This window comes from Magallana gigas, chromosome 1 (assembly GCF_963853765.1).
Source record: "Magallana gigas chromosome 1, xbMagGiga1.1, whole genome shotgun sequence".
Lineage (NCBI taxonomy): Eukaryota > Metazoa > Mollusca > Bivalvia > Ostreida > Ostreidae > Magallana > Magallana gigas.
This window is the reverse complement of record NC_088853.1, coordinates 32944735-32956722: the sequence shown is the minus strand read 5'-3', so window position 1 is coordinate 32956722 and position 11988 is coordinate 32944735. Positions and strand designations below refer to the sequence as shown.

Here is an 11988-nt window from a genome sequence, read left to right as displayed (position 1 = left end):
GATAAAAGATGTAAAATCAACTTTAAGATTTTTTATTTCACGTAATTTTAATGTTAAATTAAAAGACTTCTACGGTATTGCTTAAATTTACGGAAAAAATGTTGTCGTATGCTTATCGCTCCGAATCACTCCGACGCTTGATCAGCCATGGCGAAGGCGATGTAAACAGCTGTCGACGGAGAAACGTATTTTTGTTTAAAATACAAATGGTATCGGGACAAAGACAAAACGAGCAAAAAGGTATGTAACGGGTACTCATTTTTCTTTGGTATAAGACGAACAATACTGCGTGTCATGTCATTTTTACAATGCTAGATTGGATTAAACATGAGGAGAGTTTTACATTACAACACACGTGGTTTTGACTCAATATGGTATGTGCATGCATCAGTGTTTGCCACGATTAAAAAAAGTGTCGCTATATCCTAGTTTTTGTTTTAACACGGAAACGTATGTTTTATTTTGTTATTCTATTGTTTCATACAATATAAACGCTGGAGATCTGAAGCTTTTTTGTGGGAAATTCGGAATAACGCAGAGTTCTGTTGCGTAGCTTACACGATTGTAAAAGTACATTTTATCATTTGTGGTTATTCGGTTAAATCTCAACATTTTATGTGGACAAACAAAGATTTCAGAATTTTCCATTTGCTGTTGAAAAAGAAAACCCTGTGTGATTATGTTCTTGTAAACAAATTCAAAGCGTACATCATAGTATGTCTCAAGATATTTATGCAGCACACTTGGACCATTTTTTTACAAATGCACATACCTGTTAAAACGGTGCAGTTAAAATAGATGAAAGGAAAATTATCCAAAATAACACACAGTATATCAATTTTCACTGGAACGAAAACAAAATTCTATCAAAGATTTATAATGGTCAGGGAAATGTTGACATCTTTTCTCTATTTGAAAGTTATTCAGAATACTTTACACAATTTTTCAACATTATCAGTCTGATCTGTTGTAATACAAAATCCCCGGTTCCCTGTAGACTTCACATTTTTAGCCTTATATTGCAATTTTACCTGATAAGCTAGAGGAGGCATTTCAAAGGAGAGTTCTTGAAATTTTTTCTTACTTTGAATAAACTTCAAACGGAGTTTGAACCCTACGTATTTATTATAATTATCGAGTTATTAAGCAAAATGTGAATCGAGTTTATCTTGGGACAGAGTATAGGAGTGATGGAAGGGTTAATGTCCAAATACATGTAAATCTTCAGTAATTTAATAAACGTTTTTTTCTATGCCTTGATAATGTCACAATCTAAAAGCTGGGCATTCTATCTGTTACCAGATAATGGTTTCTAACGAAGACTCAGAGCATGGAATCTGTTTCAATCAAAATTTTTAAGAGGGATAAAAAAGATAGCCTCAGGATGATTTGATGTAGTGAGCACATTAGTCTTGGTTCATGGTAAGTAAGTCACCTGTAGTTAGAATAAAATAACATTAAATATTTAACATTTCATATTAACTGATATGTCTGTTCATCAATAGTGCAGATAAAATAAGACAACAATGAATAAAGTAAATTACCTTATGACGAAACGTCAAAACATTAAATTGGTATTTTTTTTATACGATAGACAATTTGTTTTATTATACTTTCATGTTAAATACTGAAATCTGATTGGTTTAGATGCAGTTGGTAATCCGTTCTATTACCCTCAGCGTTAGCAACACACTTGGCAACGGGTAACACAACAAATTGTTACATGCGCAAAAATTATGCGCGTACGGTTCGCCGTAGAATTCACTTCATTTCTATATAAAAGCAGTAAAATTTCCTTTGAAAATAAGACATTTAGTATTAATATTAAATAAATAGTGCCTGTTTGGGAGGGTAAATGTTGAAATCGACACCCCTCGAAAACCATTGTCAACCTCCGATTCTCTTCGGTTTTCTCGGGGTGTCAATTTCAACAGTTACCCTCCCAAACAGGCACTATTTATATAATGGTTGATATTAGTCTTTGGTGATAGTTTAGAAAGAAACGAAACACTTAACATGGCCAAAATGATCATTGAGAAAACAGCCATCTGGATCCCAGATTGCCATGTAAAACATCCTGATATGTATGTTTTATCCCACTTGATTATTTTTTTTTTAAACAGCATAATAGTGAAAATTTTTACAATTGGTTTCTTTTTGTGGGAAAAAAAATTGAGGGAAAAAAATTCAGTGCTAAGCTTAGTAGTAAGAGTGCCATATTAAGGTAGTAGAAAAACAGTATCCGAAAACCAAGCACTTCCGAAATCCTTGCGCAAGTCAAACGCTAACGAGATACAAATAAATGAGGTACATCATGTTCTACGTGTCTAATTATGACGTCATGCCGTGGAAGAACTGTTAGAAAAATACTTTTTTACAAAGTGGGGGATGGGGGTTTAAAGTACTTTTTAAAAATATCTAGTGGTGGAATTGTTTTGGTATTTACATAATATTACATTGTTTCTACATATTCCAACAATTTATATGATTGTTCGTTGTGGAATTTGAATGATAGGAATTTAAATAAAAAGATGAACTATGGAGAAAATTTACACTCTCTGTTTTGTACTACCTTAATTTTGTCAATTCTATGTTTTGCAAATGACACATTTGGACTTAAAGTCTCATGAGGCGTCACATATATGTATTAAGTATTACATTAGAACATATTTCGGTATACATGTACTTATAATCTTGTTCATTGTATATGGTTTTCTTGCTTGAAAAATTAAAAACATAAATGAAAACATAAATATTGAAATTTTATTCATCAATAAATAATAGATTAATTTATTACAATAATACAAGTATAAAAGTTGCACTTAAAGGACATGGACACAAGCTCAGACCATGATTTTGTTTACATTATACAGAGTTTAAACTTAAAATGAATAAGACTAATGTTAGGAACTGTTCATTTGTATTCAAAATGAACTAGCAGATAGAATAAATTGTTTGAAAAAGAACTTTAAAATTTAAAGAAAAAAATGTAAAATTACAAAAAGAATTGCTGTAAATGTCATGTGTCTTACTGTTATTGCATCATCTCAGATTTAAATTTGAGCTGAACATTGACATTTTTTTAGCATTTAAAAAGAAATGTTATAAATTGACAAAAATTTCCTCAATTATCCTTTTAATGTCTGTACTAACATGTACTAATTTTTCCATTTGATAACTGCAGATTAAAAAAGATATATCCCCCAATGATTTAATAGGTCTTCCGCAACTTTTAACAAATCTTAACTGCTGTTGGTTTTCCTGAGATTGTTATGAATTTTGCTGACGGATGTCTGCAGCTTTGCAAGAGCAACCTCATAGGATTTTACTAAAATCTTATCCCGAGGATTTCCCTTAAGCAGTCTTCTGTACTTGAAATATTCTTGAGCAGTTGAATCACCAGGGAGAAGTTTCTCAATTCTGCTTGACATGGATTCAGCATCTTAAGAATCATATACATATAAAAAGGAATTTAATTTTTACATGCATCTATCATGTGTATATATATAAAAGTAAATAGTGCCAAACATTTTAATATGGTGATAGATTTGAATAAGCATGGATCCAAACTTTTACACAAATTACACTTTATGATGTGCACTCTTTATTATTTTGTATCAGGTTATTATAAAGAAAACTGTATGAATTCAGACTTTGTAATATACAAACTTAACATGCAAAGTACATGTCTTACCTGATTTTTTTTGTTTCTTGCAGGGGGAATGTTTATTTGAGGCTGACCTGTCTTCTGCAAAATTAATGTACTTGTATTGGTAAGATTTCATAGCAAAGTTTTCTGCTTTGTTTGTCTGCTTTTAAAGACATTGTGCAGTTAAAACTTAATTGTTACTTGTTCTCACCTGTTCCAGTATCAAACAATTTCCTTTTGCACCTTGTAAATCTTTTGATTGGTTTGCTTCCAAATTTGACAGCTAAAATTAAAATGTTTACCAGTAATTAAAATATTTAAAAGAATGGTTTTTAATAAGAATAAAAGTTTTCAACTTAATTTCGGAATTTGCTATGTAGGGGAAGGGTGATGAAAAACCCAAAGGGCTACTCTGTGATATTAATAAAAGAGTTGCATAATTATTTCTTGTATGCTGGATTTATCGCATACTATGTAATAATTTTTTTTTCATTTTATATTAGAATCATTATGTATTAAATGATGTACATTTCATAAAACTTTAAAGTATTTTTTTAGATATACCGGCTGCTTGTGTGGTTTGAAGATTAATGGAAGATGCACCAGCAGACTCATTCCCACTCGTGTCATTACTGTCCCCAATGTGGCTTACTTTGTCCTTACACAAAGTGACACCTACCAAAGAAAATGAAGGCATGTACTCATTGTAGAACATACAGTAAAATCTTTACCAGTGCTATAAATTAACTTTTTTTGCATGCAAGAAATATTTTAGAATATACAAGAAGTCACTTATAGTTGAATGAAGAAATAAAAAGTACCGTAGTGTTCAATGGGATATGAACTTGGTAGGTCATGGGATCAAATCCTGTGATGCCCAAAGGGCTTCTCAGAATATTGATCATGTACCATTCAAGTTTATATCCAAGTGAATGTTTTAAAGCTCACTTTACCCAAAGGCTCTGGTGAGCTATTCTTATCAAAATTTTCTGTTGTTGTTGGCTAACTTTTTACACATATTCAACTTTTTCTCCAGAACCACTGGACCAATTCAATCAAATTTGGGGAAATTGTTTATAGATACGAGTGCAAAGTTTATTCAAATCAAAGAGATGGGTTACAAATATGTACATTGATGATGACTTCTATAGAAACAACTATTCTTCTTTTATAAAAAAAAAAAGAAGTAGGTTATACCTGCTGATACTTCAACATAAGCATCGGAGTGAGTTGTCATTACTATAGCTTTGTCTCCTATATCTTCATTACCCAATGTGTTGACTCCACTGCAGAAATCAATGTCTTCTAAGTCCTCATCTCTTTTATCTGAAAGTGCAACCAGATTATTTTTATCATCTTGCTTTGCAAATTGTATTAATTGTTAGAAAAACAAATGCAATATTTTTGGGTGTACTTTGTGTTCCATACCTGTGAAAGCATTGGACTGCCCATAGGAATTGGGTTGATTTTCCTGTACCTGTAAGTTAGGTTGAATTTCTTGTCCTGAGGAGTTGGATAGGTTGTCTTGTTCCTGTGAGCTATCATTTCCACCTGCAAGAGGAATTATTCGGCGTTTAGCCTTCAGCCAATACAGAGTACATGTATGTACGATATGTTGAGCAAATTTACTCATAATTTTAATTAAAGTTTAGTTAAAATTTATCTACCTTCATTATCTTGTAATGGTACCTCAACGGAACTTTTAGCTAAGTTAGATTGGTCATCAAGAATTTCTGAAATAATGAACAAGATGTCTAATTTGCTACACTTATTATATTAACGCTATATATTCAGGAATGTACTTAGCTTTCTTAGAAAAAGGAAAAAATAGTGCTTTGTATATAGCTATTCAGAGGATGGTCTCAGAAATTTTAATACATAATTAAAAGGAAGTAATTCTCATGCCATAGTGTATACTAGAGTTTTGATTATAGAATTTGTCTTTAGTTTATATTAATTGTAGGGTTTTTACCTTCATTTCCTAGTATTCTTGATTTCTTTCCCTCAAACACTTTAATTTTAGGAAGTGGTAGCTGAATTCGCTTGGCTTCAAACTCTGTAATGCACTTAGTCCAGGCCATGCTAATTCCTTCTTTATAATCTTGTAAGGTTTGAGACCTGAAGTGTAGAGTGGAGGGAAGTGGTTGTTCTAAACGTTTTGGTCCATCATGAAAGACAATTTGATCTCCTTCAGTAGACCACCAGTAATTTTTCCCAAGTAGAAGATAATCTGCAATTTGTTCAAGATGAGTCTGAAATAAGTATGGCCTTGACTTTAGAAGATGAAGTGGGAAAGTTGTATCTTCTGCTGGTGGCAGGAGCTTTGCCTGGTGGCTGATAATAGATTCCTGTTGCTTGAAGCTACAATTTCTGTTTTCACTCTGCTGTTGCATGTTGTATCTGAGGACTGCATTATCAATGACTTTTCCACATTGTCGACTGGATGTTCTTAATGATATTGATCTTAAGTCTCCGAAAGATCTTTCTTCCTGCTCTGGTATCAAAGACCGGAGACAGAACAGTCGATATGTTTGAGGCGCATGAACTGTAAGACTGTGAAAATGGCACCCATAGAACTTTCGTGATGTCATTTTTTTGGGAACCCCAATTATGCTTTTGCAAAGAATACTGAATTGGAAGCATTGATTGTGAAGTCTAAGAATTCTCTTTGGGGTTCTTTGGCTGTGTTGACTGTAGCAAGTCGAAATGATTTCTACAAGTGAGGTGCACATGTTTACTATATCTCTTGGGATGTTTCCTTCTAAATGCTGTGTGCCCACGAATTTTGCCAGTTTTACTGCATATAGTCTAGCGTCCGATCCTTTTAACTGGTTTTTGTCTCCAATAGTTACTTCTGAAAATTTCAAATTCTTGTTGTGCTTTTTTGTTTTCAATATGTGAAGGAAGTTCTGTTATAAGATTTTGAACCACGTTTGATTTGTCATGGAGAGGCTCACAGGCAGGAACTTCATACATGGTCAGCATATCAGAGTTGCAATGCTCACCGCAGAAAAGAGCTGGAGGTCTTTGTATACCATGCATAATGGTGGTGAGTTTTTCTTGCATTTCCAGTTTTGAAAGGTGAAAGGTGTCAACTCCCCGTGCCTCTAGTTCATCTATAAGATCATCTTTTTTCAAATTCGTTAAAAGGGACAAATTCTCCAAGGTAAATTGATTCCATAGAATCCCAGCTTTAAACAAATTTACCCTCTCGGGTAAAGATGGAGAATGAAATCTCATTGCGCACTCTATATTCGGGTGTTCTGTGACCTTAATTCCACACAGACAGCTATAATGCCCTCCTCTTTGTTGTCCAGCTTCGAATTGGCGTGCAGGTCCATCTCCGCTGAACACGCGTACTTTGTCATATATTTGTGCTCCATTAAGTAACGTTGGATTGTTAATTTCCTGGATATCAGCCACTCGTGTATCTATATAGGTCATCTGGTCACTATCACTAGATGTTGATTGACCGAGAATGTACAAGTATGGCTTTTCTACAACACTCTGAACATCTACAGGGGTCCTTTCTGGAAATTTTTTCTGGAACTCTTCATTTGTCAGAAAAACAGAATGATCATAGAGTGTTGAGACCATAAAAGCCACATAACTGTGATTTAAGATGTCGCTGTGGTCATGCCAGAGTTTTAGATGACGAGTGTGTTGTTTTCCAACTCGAAAAAAATCACACTGGTCTTTGTTCATTTGGTTTCTTATTCTTTCTAGTGGTATTTTCCTGCCATGAACTTGTGTTGATACATCCTTTAAATCTCCATCTGGTGTTATTTTATTTCTTTTGATAATTTTTGGGGCAATCTTTTCACCAATGTAGAATTCTTTTGTTTCAATTTTTTTTTGGATTGCAGATTGTAAATGCTTTGTTGGTCTTGGGGTAGGAATTGAAACTTTCTTATAAAGTTTGTGCCTGGCTCTGCGAACTCTTCGAATGTAGTCGCGTCCACTAAGCCTTTGCTCGGGGTTGAATTGATGTACATTTACACCCAAAGTTTTGGCAAATTCAGCTAATACTTGCCCACCATTTGGAGGTCTTGCCCCTTTTTTGTTTCTCAAGTTAAATTTTTCTGATAATTCCCTCCAACTAACTTTAGAGCCTGATGGCAATTCCATGATGTATTTTTGAAATGCTTCTTTTTCAAATACATAGTTCTCTATCTTGCCTGTATGTTGTTTGGTTTTCCTTGTACCAGATTTGACCGATTTGGATAATTTTCCTTTCGACCCCTTGCAGCTTCGGGTGTTTCAAAATATGCTGAGAGTCTGTCCCTATCTCTTTGATTATATGAATGACAAGATGAAAGAAAAGAGCTAATTTCATTTTCATTGGATAACATATTGGAAACCTTTTCACTGTTTTTTTTTTGTCTCGTTAATTTTTTCTTGAAATTTTTGCACACCTGTTTTTTTTTCTGTCAGACTGTAAAAATTTGAGGTAGCATTTTTGAGACTGGTGTGAAATTTTGACTCAAAGATAGGTTCTAATATGTTCATCATTTGAAGCTGCCCATTGGCAGTTCTGTTTGGGGTCAATGTACTTATTTCATTGATCAAATCATCAGCTTTGAACATTATATTTTCTGTCTTTTCACTTACAGATCTGTGCAGAGATGAAGACGATAGATCGGTTGCCTCACACCTTGCACAGTCTTGTAGAGAATGAAAATTTTTCTCTCTCTCTGACAAAAGGGACCATGAATCCAGGGAAAACTTTTGAAGAAATTGCTGTTTTTCACCATTGATGTTTGCATTTTTCCAATACTTGTTGTTTGTTAAATAATTTTGTAGTTTTGAACTAAATTTTATGTACGGAATGTACATTTTTGGATATCTATGCATGATGGTCTGATAGAAATCATATCGTTTTGGAGCCGAAACCAAGTTACTAAATTTGCTAAGCTGTGGTGTTGGCAATATTGTTCCTGTTGACTTGCCCTCTGCTTTGTTTTTCCACCATTCAATTGACTGGGGATCTTTTGAAGATCTAGCTATTATGACCTTAGCAAAGTTGCAATAGTTCATTTTTTCATGATTTACAGAAAACCATTGATATTAGAATGTGTCTACATTACCCATTCCAGCAGACGCCATGGTATATTCTCTAAGAAAATCTCAGATATTTTTCAACACGAAAAATAAGAACATATTTTTTTTTTTTACTTTTTTGGGTTATAAAAATTTTGAGATTAAATTAATTAGAATGCCTTTAATTATTTCTTAAACTTTAAATATGAAATTTTGAAAAAAATGTTTTATTACTTGAGGTAACAAAAGACATATTTTGATTAAAAATTGATTAAAAAAGTTGAAAGTAATTATGATGCACTGAATACTATTATTCAAAACATGTAAAAAGCTGCATTTTTGTTTCTATTCTGTTCATAATTTTTGGCTTAGAGGTTATATGTTTTTGTAAATAAATATTTTTGTTGCATTTATTCTTTATTATATTAATGCAAATTCAATATTACTAATAGCAAAATCAATTTATATATATTTCCTATTTTCCTTATTTTTGTTCTTGTATTATTTTGTGTGTATGTGTGTGCACATGTGGGGGGGGGGGGGGGGGGGTGTTACCTACCCTTTGTTTATTAACTATGTATATATTTTAAATTTTATATTCATGCGCTTGCTCTTGCATGTTAAAAAAGAAATAAAAAAAAGAATTTAATATGTTGCCATTTTTATTACATTTTTATTCCATTCATCAAACAATGAAAACACAAAGTCAATGCAAGCGTTCATATACGCTGACTTTCATTGGGCCTGGTCTCTTTGATACAGGAGATGACTGGTTGCGAATGATGGGTGTAATTTCCAAGGATTATATGCACCTGAAAGGGGAAAACAAACATTTTCTTAATATATTCAATGATTTTTTAATATTTAATGAAGCATTCTTTAGACGTGCAAGAGATTTATAAACATCCCTTCTCGTTTTGTTTTTACTTCGAGTTATCTACCGTGTTAATTATCTCCCCTTTGATCATCATCATCGGTGCGTTTGTATTATGATATTGAGAAAGCGAAATAAGGCTAAGGTAATTAAAACGACTTATTGCAAGGGCTTAACCGTTTTGAATGTCATTCATTTTGAGAAGAATTGCAGATAAAATGCCTGAGTACAAAAAAACTGCTAGGATTCTATTTATTTCTGATGTTTATTATACAAATTCATGAAAATGCCACGGAAGGTCGTGCAATATTTTAACATTGTGTCAAAATTTAATTAGGAATCGCCGATTTGACCAATGAATTAAACAGGATCACATCATTTTTTGTGATAAGTACATTAGTATCGTTTGTTCAACGTAAAAATCAAATGCATCTGATTAAGTTATGCCCTTGCAATACTGATTTTATTATGCGACCCAGTTTTGGATCTAAAAATACCAAATGCACGTGCATGGTGAGTCTCGGGTAACAATTATTTGCTTTGAACGTAACAAAAGAACATAAAAATAAAACTATTGTTCATCAAAAGTTTAGGGTCGAAGTTAACTATCGGAAATCTGAGTGGATATATTGCTTGTTTTTAAGTGCCCTATACATAGGGTTTACGGTATTGGTAGCCTTAACTGTGCTGCGTATACTATAGATGGCTATATCAAACATCAACCAATAGATTACATATTGATTTTTTTCCCTCAATTTGGACCTCGGAAAGGCTAAAAGTTTACAATTTTTTAAAAAGAAAATCCTAAGTGAACGATTGCACACAAACAAGACATGTTTGTGAATCAATTATGCCCCCTCCTTTGGAAACATCTGAGAAGAAAATGCAAATAATTGGAATTATTTTAAATTCCAAGGTCAAAAATTGCTCAATCGTACCCAAAAAAAAACTTTGCCTAGATCTTATTCAGATAAATCTGTATACCAAATTTCATTTCAAAATGTGGAACCCTTTGAGAAGAAAATGAATGGTAACTGTTGGTGGACTGGCCGCCTTCTTCGAAGGGGGGATAAAAATAGTGCATACATTTATATGAATGTGAAGCAGTTGGGAAAATGCTGTGTATACAAATTTATGCTATTAGAATATTCCTATATACATGTATATGTAGTCCAAAAATGTAGCTACCATCATGGTAATTACATAAATGCAAAATATAAATTTCATGAAAATGCATTAATTATAGTGCATATCATGCAGTACATTTCATCAGATGGTTATATTATTTTTACCCGAAGTGATTTTGCCCCGCTGTGGGCCCTTTAACGCTGCAGCGTGCACCTACTCTGACAAATTTCCCCCATGCATCAAAACATCATGATAAGTACATAGTATTTCACTAGTTATTTTATTATATAAAAATCATAGCATTCTGAGATTCTTTTTTTATATTAGAAATTCAATTAACTTAATCATTAGTTATTGTTCTGTCTTTCTTGGTTATTAACCATGCAGCTAAATTTGTCTTTCTTAATGCTAATTACACATAATTTTTCTTGAAATAATGAGATATAAAATTTCTTTCTTCTTTCTATACATGTATAATGGACAATCAGTGAGAAAGGGACATACATATATGCACGTATCTTCTACATAAATGAGTTATACATGTACATCTTATTACTGTTATATATATTTACATAGTTTTTTGACATTGAAAAAATTTGAGTGTGAAGTTCAATGTTAGTTTTTTCCTCATATACATGTAGTTTGTAAACTCTTTATCTGTTGGAGTTGTTTTAGGTCCTAACATAATCAATTGTTTTAATTTCTCTGATTGCCCTGGTGCAATCAGATTAAGCACTGAGTCAACACATTCTTCGACTTTTCGCTTGTTGAAACATTCCGTAAGATATATTCTGCCTCATCAGTTCAGTTTGATGTTATGACAGGGTCTATGATTGTCAAAGTTCTGAGCCCTGAAATAGAAAGATTTAAAAACTAGAAATATTGTTACTTTTCATATGTAATGTAAAACAACATATAAATATTAATACACCAGTCATGTCAATAAAGCCTAGATAAAACATTGATTCCTATTCCAGTCTGTAAAGAAAGAATCAGTAGATTCGGAAAGTTGATGGTTGGGTGGATTGGTCTATGTTAATAAAATTGAAGGTAGGGCGAATTGTGGAACCCTATTAGACACTATTAAATCAATGTAATCTTAAATGAATTAATCAAAGAAGATTTGAACTTCTGCAATGGGATCTCAACCCATGACCATTTATGATACACTGAATGGTTTGGAATAGGGAAAAACAACAGGGGATACTTGCCAAACCATTACATAAATTAAATAGATCTTCAAATACCAGCAACAAATATAATTGTTAAGGGTGGGGTGTAAATTGACCAATGAATT

The 11988-nt window shown here is 32.8% G+C and overlaps 1 long non-coding RNA gene across 1 annotated transcript; it reads left to right on the top strand.

Moving 5' to 3' along the window:
* Positions 1-8453, top strand: LOC136270053 (uncharacterized). The gene is made up of 5 exons (XR_010707688.1): positions 1-240; positions 1303-1422; positions 3718-3773; positions 4208-4342; positions 8263-8453. It is a non-coding gene; the product is annotated as an uncharacterized lncRNA (long non-coding RNA).
* Positions 8454-11988: the final 3535 nt, after the last annotated feature.